This window comes from Pseudopipra pipra, chromosome 3, assembly GCF_036250125.1.
Source record: "Pseudopipra pipra isolate bDixPip1 chromosome 3, bDixPip1.hap1, whole genome shotgun sequence".
In the NCBI taxonomy this organism is placed as follows: domain Eukaryota; kingdom Metazoa; phylum Chordata; class Aves; order Passeriformes; family Pipridae; genus Pseudopipra; species Pseudopipra pipra.
The window spans coordinates 5,894,374-5,908,293 of NC_087551.1; the positions used below are offsets into that span (position 1 = coordinate 5,894,374).

The 13,920-nt window shown below is 43.3% G+C and overlaps 1 protein-coding gene across 1 annotated transcript in view; it reads left to right on the forward strand.

The window, feature by feature from the left end:
• SPTLC3 (serine palmitoyltransferase long chain base subunit 3) overlaps positions 1-13,920 on the forward strand; it is a 293,881-nt gene that overhangs the window by 70,922 nt on the left and 209,039 nt on the right. The window contains exon 8 of the mRNA XM_064647552.1: positions 6,965-7,077. The gene's annotated coding sequence lies outside the window, so the exon portion shown is untranslated. The remainder of the gene's footprint in view (positions 1-6,964; positions 7,078-13,920) is intronic.

The following is a 13,920-nucleotide window of genomic DNA, read 5'->3' on the forward strand; positions in this document are numbered from 1 at the left end:
AATTCCCCAGGAGCCAGAGTTTTCATTAAAACCACCACCCAATATCATGAGACTTGCAATTAAATTCCTGAGCTGCCAACACAGTTGCAAAATGGTTTGTAAAGCCCAAGGGGAAAAATATTTTGGTAGAGTAGGCTCTCTGGTGGCATGAGGTCCTCCAGCTCCTGTTTTAGCAAAGCTCTGGATGTTTACTGAGAGGCACAGCACTGCTCAAACCAGATCTAGCCGAGTCTTTAGCCAAGCTGGGGCAGGACAGATGCAGCCACAAAACTGGCACGTTGCCTGTGTCAGGGCAAGGCCCTATAATTGCAGGATGAGCACTTTTGTTAATCCAGGTGTGTGAGGGCCTGGCTGGGAGATGGAAAGATGGACCTTGAAAGCTTCACTCGGATCTTCTGTGACTCCTGCAAAGCTCAAGGTTATTGCAAAGCTTTTCTTCCCAAGAAGGGGCAGTGTTGGGAAGGCAAAAATAAACATTAATGGTATGTCTCTACCCCCCAAACTGCTTAGTGCAGTGATTGTAGCACAGCATGGGAGAGGTTGTGTCTGCTGGGTTGGGATGTGAACTCATACCTAACTAGCAGGAAAGAGTTTAGGATTTGGTCAGAAGGGAAGAGAGATTTTCCTCTGTTACCTGATTTTGCATCCTGTAATGAGAAGAGCATCAAAGTTTAGAAAGAGCAGCCTGGCAGAAGAGTGCTGGTATATTGATAATGTGATGGGTTTGTGATCCATGTGTCCAGTTGTATCTTCCCTTGATGTGCTCCTGAAGGGTTGAAGCACAAGGAGAAGTTCATTTGAAATTGTGAAAGTCATGAGTAAGGAGCATTCGTAGGCCAGAAGGAAGAGCCATCAAGAACAAAACTTGTTATTTTGGACTGTTTTCTCCTCCAGTACCTAAAAAAAAAAAAAAAAAAGGTGCATGGTAAAGCCAAAAGCTCATAAACCCACCACAAAATTTCAAATCAATTCTTTCCCTTCGGAATTAGGAAAATAAGATCCTTCCAGGTGTTGAAGAAGAGAAAGCTGTGCAGGGTTCTGTGTTCCTCTTCCATTAGCCCTGGCTGAAAAGGCACTCAAGCAAGTCCCTGTCCTTTCTTCCAGCTGCAGTCGACTGAGCTCCTGTCTTCCCATGGCAGGTGGTCGCTGTGGCCTTGCCACACAGAAATTTCAGTCAAGTGGGTGTCTGTCCTCCAGGTAGTTGCTATTTTCATCCTTTTAGGCTTTGGAGAAAGGTGATCTTTTTTAAATACGAACAATATTTGAAATAACTTATGATTTCAATTATAAACAAGTTTTGTGTGATTATGTAGCAGCAGCTGCTGGGAAACATGAACTGCTTATTTGACAGGTCCTATCTCTAGGTCTAGCAGGCCAGGAGACCAAGCTTTCCCAGGAAGAAACACCACCGGAATAGCAGCCAGGTTTTTTCCTTTTTCCTTTATTTTTTTTTTTCCCCCCAGCAGCAGCGCTACTTTTCTAACTTAAAAGCAAAACCTGTTTCTTTGCTCCTCATCGTGCGAGTCTGCAAAAAAAAAGCGCGCAGGAAGATGGGCAGAGGCTGGGAGCACTTTCATCATAATGGGGCTCTGTGTGTGTGTGAACATGCCGACCATTCCGGGGGGAGCCCTCTCTGGGAAGAGCCTCAGAGCCGGCGGCAGTGTGCCGTGCCGATAAGGAGATGAAACAATAGCCGCGACACCGAGAGCCTTCACACAATTACTTGGTGAGGATGTTACAGAGTCAAGTGCTTTGTGCCTTTGCTGCACGGAGCAAATCTGCTCACTCTTGAATGGTTAACCCCTTCTCTTCCTCTGCCGTGTCATTTAATACACAGCTTTTAAGGGGCATCCAAATTTGTGAACGCTGAGGAAATGGCACTTGTGTTTCTTGTTACTTGCAAGGGTTTACATTTCCCTTCTTTCGGGGCCACAGTGAGGCCCGCAAACCACTGCAGTGGAGCCCAAATCCTGAGCCCATGTGAAGATTTAGGGATGCACAAACTGTGCTCTGGCAGAGGTGGGGAAACCTGGGTTGTTCTTGCTTGAGATCCAGAAGTGGATCTAAGGAGCCAAACTTCTTGTATTATTGATGCCTTGTTTCCTCATTAATGCCACAAAGATTTATGTGAAGGGACTCGCACGGTGCTAATGGAATTACCCACCCACCTCTTCCCTGCGCCAATGGCAGGGAACGCTCCGGGTCTCTGCCCTCACATTAGTGCCGGGTGAGTAATTGAATTATTTGTTAGTTAGCAAAAGTCCTTGATTTTTGTTGGTAGTGTTGAGGGATTTTCAGTACCTTTTGTTTGGGCTTGAATTATTATAATTTGAATTACAAACTGAAAACATTTTGATAATTTTTCCCATTCCAATGCCAATGAGGGTCAGTGGTTTCAGTCAGTAAGCTCTGGGGTTTTTCTCCATGAACAAAATGCCATCCTGCAGCATTTCAGTTACCTCTGTTCAGTGCACATCTGTCTAAAAGTGTATCTTTCAAATAGATACATTTCCCATTAGCATTAATAGCAATTACTGGTGAAGTCCTTAATCTGCTGTTCCTCTGTGTGATGTGCACGACTGGTTGAAGGCAAGGAAGACATTTCCTCCTGTGCCTAGGAAATGAGCTGTGCTCGTCTCAAAGTGCAAACTGAGAGAAGTCCAGCAATCTCATCTTTTAGGGTCTTGCAGGCACAATATTTCTTGAGGCTGTGGCAAAGACAGAGTATGAAAAGACCCTCTGAAGGGGACGTGAGTCTGAAAATGCACAGAGGCCACAGAGTTAGGAGGTCAGAGGCTGTATTGGGGATGTGGGCCATTTTTGGGGGCATCCTTCACCCAGGCTGAGTAAGGTGCCAGAGGCAGGAGTGGGTGGTCAGGCTGTGTGTCCTTCCCTCCCTCACCCTATGGTAACTGGGGCAGAAACTCCATCCAGTGAAACCACTGTGGTAGGAGCTGTGAACTTCTTCACCTCTGTGCCTGCTCCTGTTGGGACTTTCACATTGCTTCAAATCTGGTTATGATTTTGCTGAAAAATCCTTCCTCGTGGCTGCCAGTTAATTTTCTAAAATCCCCCTGCATTTGATATCTGCACCAGTGCACAGAACTGCAGTGGTTGAGCTTGAGGATAAAAGGAGCAGCACAATCACTTGTGCTGAGCAGGACTGACTTATGGTCTGGTGAAAATGACTGGAAGAGTAGGAATTAATCTGAAAGGAGTCACTCTGAAACCAAGATGTGAGGATACAGCTGGGACTGAGTAGCCTGTTGTGTGAAGCCACTTTTACTAATCTTGTTCAAGTGTGTGCACAGACACCTGGGAATGATTTATTCCTTGTCATGGGCCTGATCCTGTGAGTGTTGCCAGGAAAGGTGAAATAAAAGTTCAGGACACTGGAAGTATGAGACTTTGGAGATTAATGATAGAAAACTATCGTGTGTTTGGGAAGAGGAAAGCAAGCAGGAAACAGGAGCCTAAATTAGGCTGCAGCTCCTTGGGCAGAACACTCAGGTTATAAATATTCTGACAGCATTTAGAGCAGTGCTGGCTGTGCTGATTGCTCTTTGCTGTCCTTGACAGTATCTGTGTATATTCATGCTTCTATTCTGCTGTGCTGACAAAACCACTGGGAGTATCTGGGAGTTGTGGGAGGAGGCTGTGCGTGGGTTTGGCAGCAAGACTTCTGACTCTGCTGGAGAGCGTGGAGGCTGTGCCCTGCTTGCCACGGCAGCACTGCAGGACAGGAACTGTGGGTTGGCTTTTGAGCTTTTCATTGCTCAGCTGGTGCCAGGGATGCTGGTTTTAAAGAGCATCTTCTCAAACCTTTCCAGGAGATCACTGACTCACCTTGATCTTTGTGATCAATCCGGCACAAGGGCTTGAAAGGAGTCATCACCATCCTCCCCGGCCACAAAGCTGAGGGGTGAGGGTAAGCAAGGCATGAAGAGGAAAATGTGGGTTGCTGATGTCCCAGCTGGGTGGAAGAGCTGGGAGGAAAGCAACAAAACACTTCTCACTGTCAGGCTTAAGGCACAGCAGATTTCAGCCTTCAGCAATTGTTTTACAGGAGCAAAATAGTCACTGCTGTGAGGAGCCGGCGCCTGCAGTGAGCTCCACCTTTCCCTCCCTTTGTCATGGCCCTTTCCTCAGGAGGAATGAGGCACAGGAGGAAGTCAACAGCTCCCACAGTCTGTGATAAACGAGACCAGGCACTGGTCAGTGTTTCCTAGGCTGCAATTTATGGGGTCACTGGGAATTGCTGTGTTGCTGAGTGCAGTGAAGCCACTTACCAGCACAGCATCGCTTCCGAAGGATCCCACCAGCTGCTCCTGTCTGCCGTGGTGCATGGAAATGAAAAGTGCAATCCAGCCTCTGGTTCCAGTGAGAATTCTCTCTAATCTGGGATAGGTCTACCCTGGGAGGTGCCTTAGATATGATAGCAGGGCCGCTGTGCTGGAGAGTATGCTTTTTTATTTGTAATGAAAAGAACTTTATTCCTATCATAAAAAAATTTAGTGCAGAGAGTTGACTGAGGTAATGTTTTCAGAAGCTGAAAATATCAGGAACTCAAATAAAAGGCAACAGTGATTTTCTTTTCTTTCTTTTTTTCTTTTTTTTTTTTTTTAAATTTCTTTTTCTCCTCTTTTAAAGCCCCTGAGAACTCATTTCCTGGTGTCATTGTCATAACTGCAGACCTAAGTAATTCATTTGTATTCGTGTCAATCCCACGTATGCTTCCCTAAGTATTGCATGCAATTCAAACTAAATGAACAGTCAAACTAAAGCTGGTACTGAGCAAATCAGGCTGCAAACCACATGTATAGGCAGGAATAGAACCCTCTGCAAGAGCTCTGCTGTGCCATCAGGTGTTCTCTGCTGGATGCAGTGTATTTCTTGGATCACTTAAACAAAAAGACAACTTTGGTTTTTGCTTCCATATATGACATGTTATGAGACCAGTGCTGATATTGTCACAGTGTACATATAAGTTTTGCCTCCTTCTCCAGCTGAGACACTGGGCTGGTATATTTGCCCTGTGGGAAGGATGCATGGAGCTAGGACAGGCAGCACAGGCTCCAACCCTGAAATTTAAGGATGCTTGCTCTGAGCTTAAATGTGTAGGGTAGTGGTTACCAGAGATAGAGCTGGGCAGCTAAGTCTGATATTTCTGGGATGCCAGTTTCTTCTGGATATGGAACATTTTGCAGACCTAGATTATGACCATTGCTGCATCAGACATTGTCATCTGCTTCACAACAACTTCACTTATGAGTCTCCATCCAGTTTGTGAGTTTGGTTGTTTTAGAGCAACATGAAGAAAAATGAGCTTTGAACCCCAGAATTGTGTGAGCTTGTTTGCAAAGAGGAGGATGTGAATAAGTTAATTGTGTGTACCTTATAAATTTGGCATTTGCTTGAGGTTTTTAGCTTCAGTAAATGAACTCACTGAAGGAATGGAGTAGTGCTTTCTCCCACTGCTTGATCTGCACCTCACTTAATAAGTTATCTTCCATTTTGGTACTTACGTTTCACTCTGTTAATGCCATTGGACTAAAGTGACTTAAACAACAAAGTTGAGTGCTGGTGTCACTGATGTGACTAAACTCTGCACTGAGCAGGTAACCTTAATGTCATTCTGAAGTAAGACTTTTTATGTTAAACTCTAGGTTTTGTCTTAATAAATCAATGGCTTCTCAACTAAACTCACTGTTTAGCCAATCAGGACTTTAAATCAGGCTATTTCTGTAAAGGAGCCAGTGTTTTTTGGACATGTCCCTTTGCAAGATGATACAGGAGTTGCTGTATAGTTAAGTTATGGTTATTTTTTGGTTTCATGCTGGGGGAACAGGGAAGAGGCTAAAGCATAGTGGAGTGGGGCTGTGAAGAAATTCTCAAGTGAATTGTGGGCTGCCAAGGGACCTGAGCTGAGCTGTGAGAAGCTTCCTGGTTGGTGTGTTATAGTTGGGGAAGAAAACCCAAAGGGATACCTTGCTTGTCTCTCACTCCTCTCAATCACAGTTGCTTTTGGAGCCAGATACATCCATTTCCTGGAGCATAACTTCCAGCTCCAAGGAAACCATTAGTAGTTTTACTTGGAATATACCTTGAAATGTATCTGTTTCATCTATTCATTGTTATCTTATTTTGAGGGAAATGGGCCATTCTTGATTTTTGAAATGACAGGCTTTATTGACTTCTCTCTCCATGAGAATTCATTAGGCTTTATTTCATCACCTAACTAATGCACACTATGATCTTTGCAAACAACAACTGCAATTGCATAAGAGGAAAAAAAGACTCTCTGGGCATGAGATAAAAACCATCCTGGACAGCTGTCTAGTCAGTTCAGTTCTGCAAAACCAAAAATCAGACACCCATAGTTTAGGTAAACCAAAACTGAAAGAAAGCAAAAATCACTTTGCAGACTCGGGATGAATGAAAAGCCAATCTGAATATCAAATTGACCTTGCTCCAGGGGAGAATAATTTGGCATGAGGTATTTGCTGTCTCTGAATGTGTTGCTAACAGACAAACTAAGTGGTTTGCCTGGGAAAAAAAAGAAGAGGAGGTGAACATAAAGTCACGAGAAAATAAGGGTCTTGATCCCAGTGCAACACTGAGATCATTTTGGAGCCAACACACTTCTAAGGGAAAGCAGCACTGCTTTAAGGGAAAGATGCAAGGTTTTGCTTGGTAGGAGTGTTCCTTTATGCAGGAATTTTACAGCTATTGACACCATTCTAGTACAGCAGCTCAGGGACAGCATTAATGAGCACAGGGCAAGTAGGAATGAGTGTATGAGAAATGAGGAAAAAATACCCCGTAGAAGGACTGGGGGAGTGCGTATTCAGAGGCACATCCTGGCCTCATTCAAGTTACTGGAAATACTGTTATAAATGTAAAAAAAAAAAATTCTTTCTGTATTTTTTCTTTTTTCTTTTTTTAAATTATGATCTTGTTAAAGTGCTTCCTCAAATGGTTGGAGTGGCTCAGTTCATCACTAAACCTACCAGCCTGAGAGCCAGAAACAGGAGTGGTGTCATTCCCAAAGCCTCACTGCCAGGTCTCATTTGTGAAGTAAGTGTTCTCTTTTCTCCTAATTACCCTGTGCAGACATCCCCAGTGCTGTTCAGCTTCAGTTTACAGTCCCTTCAAGCTAAGTGCAGCTTCATAAAAAGCCAGCCTAAGATGTGATGGGTAAGAAGGCTTCCCTTCTTACCCCCCTGCTGGGTGGGTGCAGAGCATGAATGCAAGGGCTAAATGGGAAGGCAGGAACAGGAGCAGGAAGATTGTGCCTGTTAGTTACCATCGAATCTCAGGGGAGTTTTGCCACCAAATTCCATTAAAATGAGAGTTTCAACCTTTAAAAGTACCACTCAGTGGCTTGTTTTGTTAAATAAGCTAGCAAAGATTGTATATTAGTCTGACAGGGCTACGTTTGGGTGAAAACCATGCTGAATTATTTATTTTGTCATTAATGTCACACAAACCACAGTCAGGAGAATTATGTGGGCTGCAAAAGTGAGCAGCTCTAAGTCAGGTTCAAACAAATGGAATTGTTATTCTTCAATACCAGTCTCAGGTTGCAGCTGCCTAATGCATCCAGGAGAGGATGAGAAGTGAATGGTAAATCAATGGAAAGGTTCACACCTGACTGACAGCCTTTAAATAATGTAAAGGGTCCCCTGGCACACAGCAGGGTTATACAGGACATTAGCATTTAAGACCAGTGGAAAGACATGCAGGGAAATGTTTTGGAAGTTTTGTCCTTGTAGCTGCAAAGCTTGAAGAGCTGGAGAGGAGAGCACCTGGAGAGCTTCCCACATGGAGTGGGAAGCTCAAACTGTTACTGGAGAATGAGAAAACAAAGAAATCTTAGTTTGGCTAGAGTGAATTTTGTCAGTATTGGCCTTTGGTAACACCAGAAGGGGTCTTGTTCTGTGCAGGGCAGAGGACTCAAGGGCATGGTGCTCTCTGGAATAGTCAGGGCAAGGAGGTGAACCCAAGGCCACTTTGAGAGGGAGGGTTGAGCCCTCTTTTGTGCCACACAAGTGACCTCTCTATAAGCCACACTGTAAGAGTTTCCACGACTGGGATACTCTGCCTACTTCTTGTGAGCTGTGGACAAACCATTCAGGACATCCTGGAGGTTCACAGCTGTGTCCCTTCTTCCATAAAACAGCCCCTGTGTCCCTGAACAAACATCTATGCAAACACAAGCAGCAGGATGGACAGATTTGGAAGTTGCATCTAGTACATATGGTTGTGGGCATGTTCTTCCTCTGGTTCTGGGAGTGCATTATTGCACATTCTCTCCAGATGTGTACATGTTGGCTTGCTCATGTTTGTGTTCCCTCTCTGTCTGAAACATGAAAGGTCTGAACTTTGCATTTCTGACCCCAGAAATGGGTTATAAATGGACCATTGATTTGTGGTTGTTTGGTGTGCTCAGAAAAGGGAAAGGGGATAAATGTCTGTGAGCAGACAGATGGACATACCTTCGGGTTATGGTTAGTTTATGGCCATAAAATATAACACAAGGAGTTCCACCTCAACATGAGGAAGAACTTTTCACTGGGGGTGGCAGAGCACTGGAACAACTGCCCAGGGATGTTGTGGAGTCTCCCTCTCTGAAGACATTCCAAACCCCCCTGGATGTGTTCCTGTGTCACCTGTTCCAGGTGACCCTGCCTTGGCAGGGGGGTTGGACTGGATCTCCAGAGGTCCCTTCCAACCTTAACAATTCTATGATTCTGTGTGTCCTCACCACACATCAGGCTGGGAGAAAGAAGGATTTAGCAGGGATGATATTTGATTTCTGAGTCAGCCACAGACTTTTTGTGGGACATAAGTGCCCAGGGATTTATGCAGCTATTTAAGCTCTTCAGCTTTCTGTTTCGTCATCTATGAAATTGGGAGAAGTAGCCTGAAAATTATGTAGTGATGAGAAATACCTTAGTGGCTGTATGGTGCTGAGGCAAAACTATAATGAAGTAACAGGACTGTGAAACTTTGGTTTAATAAGTTATTTCCTACTTTAATGGTTAAATTTTATGGGAACAGTATCAGAAATACATCTGTTTTTTTTAAGAAGCTGAGGCATCACTTATTTACAGTGAGAAACAACAGCCAGTAGGAAGATAAAAATCAACTTTTCATGTAACTTTAGTGAGGATGTGCCTGTCAGTTTGTGAAGGTTGTGAGTTTGGTTTTGCATGTCAGATAGTCCACAGCAAACTGGGAGGTTTATATGGAAGATTTCATGGAATAAGCTGTGTATGGTAGTATTTGGATGCAGCCTTTAAATAGGCACATCCATCAGAAGGGACTTGTGACAGCCAGGAATGGGCTAATGAAAATAATTGCAAATATTTTCTAAGCAATAGAAAAATTTAAAAGTAATCATACCTTTAATTTAATGATGTGCAAAATTCTACTTTGTCTTGTTCATTAATACTAATTAAAAAAAAAAAAAACCTAATCTGGTAACACCAGTTGCTTCAGCATCTTTAGACACTCTTCTAACCTTCTATGAAAGGTTAGAGCTATGAAAAGTCTCTTTTCTCTTCCCAGCATTTCTCTTTTATCTATCACCCACCTGTCTTCTCACTTGACCTCCTTCTCCCAGCTGGGTGTGCTCTGAAATTCTCACTTGGTTTTGGTGACTCGAGGCCATGGGATAGGAGTTAAGAACAGCACAGCAGCCACCTATTCAAGTAAAAGTTTCAGAAGGGTCACCTAAGTAGTTGGCTGGAAAGTTGAGTGTCTTGAAAACTCTGGAGTGGCCTTTATTGGGATAAAAAGATTATTTGGCAGAATCCTCTCTCTTGACCTGTACTCCAATGTGAATGAAAGTACCATTTGCATTTTAGAAGACTAGCTCCTGGAAAAATTAATAAATTCGAATATTAATATAAATTAATCTCCATTAACTGTAGAAAGGGGGGTTGGCTGCATTACACTGGGTAAAGCTACTTCAGGTTTTCACCTTGCTCTGGCATTTGTTTGTTCTCTGAGTAATTACTTATATATATATATATATATATATATATATATATATATATATATATATATATATATAAAACCAGCACTTTCTTTTCCTCACCAGTAGAACAGCTGGTTTTCCACAGCAACCTCAGTGGTGATTCTGAAGCTGGGGTAAAAAGCACCTTCCAGGAGATGCACACCAGTACATAACATGAACTTAGGAAACTGTAGGTGGTGTTTTAAAGCAAAAAGGATCTGATGTATTAATGAGATGCCAAACAGAGAAAACAAGGTGTGCTATGAGCTCATTAGCTAAGATTCCTTTGTAATCACCTTCAGTAATGCTTTTGTTTCCTCTGTTAGGTTTGTTTCCTTTTGTCTATGCATGCAAAAATAAATGACTGAGAAATGAAAGGATGCAGTTGCAGGTGCTGAAGGATATTTTTAGCTTAGTGTTTGACAAAGACATTGTTAGCACTGCCAAAAACAAGGGAGGTCACTCTGAGGTTGTGGTGATCCAGACCAGAAGGCTGCTGGATGCATCCCTGGGCTGGCTGCAGAATTTGCAAGCAGTGATTTAGTTTCCTTCTCAAGCTGAGTGTGTTTGCAGGAAGGCAAGGAATCCCTCATCTTTTGGCTGACCTCTTTTTGGCCTGAAATGCTGCTGCTTTTGCAAAAGTCACTATAAGTTGCTGCTTCATGAACTGTCAGGGCAGAGGGTTGGGCTCAGAGCAACCAGCAGTTCCAGAGCACATTGTCCTGGCTCAGAGTTAGCCTGGCTGCTGATCCATGGGTTGGAGTGATTTACTCCCCCTGAGAAAACAGACTTTCCTCTCTCAGGTGTCCAACTCTCCTGGCTGGAGCTGCTGTGCTTGTGTCTCTGTGTAAGTGCAGTGAGGGAAGTGGAGAACGTTGAATAATTTTCCAGCCTTACAATTGAATTCCCAGCTTGGAAATGATAGAGCAGAGGCTGTTACAGAAATAAAGGAGATGCAGGATAGCAGGAAACTGAGCATCACTTCCTGCAACCATCCCCAGGTCTGATTGTTCTTTTTTTGAGATCATCTGAGGTTTCCCCCTCATTTATGCAGATACTCCAAAATGTCCTTGTCTATTTTCCTGGCAGACTTTGGAGCTGTTCCAAGGCTGTATGCAGCTGCAGCACCTGGGGCAGGTTAGCAGCTGCATGGATGGATTTGCAAGTCTTTTGGAGCAAAGAGTGCCAGATCCAAAATGTCTTGGGCTTAGCAACAACTACCATGATGCTCAGAGCTCTGGATAGAGACCCAGAAGTATAAATAACCGGCTGAAACTGAGCAAACCCAGAAGAATGACTCTCAAAACAGGCCTGCTGCATTTTTGCTTACAATTTGACCAATAGTCAGTGTTTTGAGTGACAAAATTTTTCATTATACTATCAGAATCTTCTCATTCCTTTGAGGTCAACTGAGGGCAAAAAGGGGATAATTCCTTTAAATCAAATTTCAGATAAGAAAATAGAAGGCAGAGCTGTGTGGCCTTTTAATAAACAAACAAATAATAAAACCCCGGCCAACTAAAAACATGCACCCAAAATTAAAAAAGAGAAAAACCAAAGTATCGATGCCTTCATATAAGGCTTGGCCAGCAAAGCTCCAAAGCAAATCATAATCCAGTAATTGATGGTTTTCTGTAGCACCAGTTCTGTTCTTTGAAGCACTACATTTATCTTTGCATCTCTGTTTAGAGAAAACCTCGGGGTGCTGCCTCCCTTTACTAAAGCATGAGTAACAGCAACAGGGGATGGCAATGCAATGTCATCTCTGGGCATTCATGGGCCATCTTCATCATTGTGGGCCACAAGGTCTTCTGGGATGCTCTGCAGCAAAAGAAAAGGAAAAAAATCCATTCTTTCTGCTTCATTTGTTGTCAGCATGTAAAGATAGGTTGGTGTTCCTCAGGAGTTGGCTTGCCAGTGGGAACACATTGCACTTAACCTTGATGTACTGAAGCAAAGATGAGGGTAGGATATAAGTGGAGACTGAAGGGAAAGCAGAAGCAGGTGAGCTCTGTTCAGTGCAGAGCCTGTGTGGGGGATTGGCAACGATACATTTCATTTTCTGCGTATTGAGAGCCGTAAGAGTGAAGGCAGAGGATAAGGTTAAGGTGGATAAGGTTAATCTGGACCTTAATCTGGAATTCATGGAGACCAGTGGTCTGGTTTAAGGCTTCTCTTGGAAGTTTATACTGGCTGTAGCAGGACCTGTGCTGGTAGGGTAGATTGAGCTACATCTGATGTCATGAGTATTTGATTTTGCAGGGATGAGTTTAAGTATAGTGTTGGACTTTGTGTTGGGTTGAAGGTTGGGTTGAACTTCTGCACAGTGTGTTTTCCTTTTAGTAAAGGGTAAGACAGAGCAGCATGTGAGGAAGTGTTAGAAATATATTTTTAGAAAAAAGTCATTAGAAAGCAGAGAAACAAAATCCAGACACAGTATTTCATTTGCACAGTGAATCCTCCAAATCAGCTTCTGTGTGAACAGCTTCACCTTGGAGCTGAAAGCATTTTGAAATCCACCCTCTTCTTCTGTGCTGCTGCAAGGGACCCAGCTGGATAATGATGGCTGGGTTTCACCTGCATGATTTTGGGAGTCAAAGGGATGTTTCTTCATGGCTTACTAGGTATCTACAGAAGGTGCTCTTCATTTGTATTCCAGAATCAGCTTCCCTGGCTGCAGAGTTGACACTTGCAAAAGAAAAACAAGTTGTAGCTTTTGATTTATCCATTCATTAATAATTCTTTACTCTGTGTAATGGTGATCCCTGGAAGAGATGCAGTGTTTGGACTTTCCTGCCTGTCCAATAGATTATATTTTAAAGGGAAATTTTAAGAAGTGACAAGCTCCTGCTGCAAATCTCTAGGAAAACTGAGATACTAAATAGGTGTTCTGCAGCCTTTTGTAAATCTTCTTTTCCTCAAGAGAGGGATCTTTAGTGGTATTTTCTTCTGCTGATAACCCTCCCTTCCTTCTCCCTACCTTTTTCACTATCTACCCTGTGGAAGTGGTAGAACCCTGAACCCTTTTTAAGATTTTCTCTTTGTGTGAGCCATGGATAATTCTGTGTGTCCACAGCCCAGTATCTCTATCCATGGGGTTTAGGTGCCTGTATCCCTATGGTCTCTCCTCATGCTGCTGCAGCATTTGCTTTCCTGATGGGAAGGTAACATTTTATGACTAAGACAGAGCTTTGGAACAGCAGCAGCAGCAGAATTACTCTCCTTTCTGACTAGTCCTCCAAGGAAAATCTCTCAGATCTGACTCTCCAGGGGCTGAAATCAGTGTGGGTGTTAAGTAACTTGGATATTTGGATAAAATAGCCTAGTTTTGATTAGGTAGGGAATCAGAGGATAAAGGGATTTATTTTTCTCAGAATTGGGCATAGAATAGCAATGTAAAAACCTGGATCAAATAGCTAAAGCCAATATCTTCCCCTTGAGGCTTTCTTTTGGTTCCTTTGTAGCATATCAACTTAAAAGAGACTTGAACTCCATTTTTCGAAGGTTGCTGAGTGGGAGGGAGAAGAAAATAAAAGAAAAAGGGAGTTTGGAGTTCACAGCTGCAGCCTCTTAGGTAATTGTGGTAACAACCTGTCGTCCTTGGAGTCATGGCTGATAGCACTTGTGTGTCCTTGTGCCCTTGGTCTTTATCTAAATTATCTGCTGGCACATCTGAAATTTAATGATGCCACATGACACTTGGTACAACAGAGTCTCTTTAATGCATTCCCCCTCTCCTGGTACTTGGGAAAGCAGCATGGACAGGAGGAGAAAAAAAAAAGCTTTTTTGCTACATTTTGCTCCTGATGTGTTCATCCTCTCCAGTCCAATATATGAGCAGTACAGACCAAGAAGCTGATGCTTCCATGCACCTTCAGATCTGTCTGTCCTTGCTG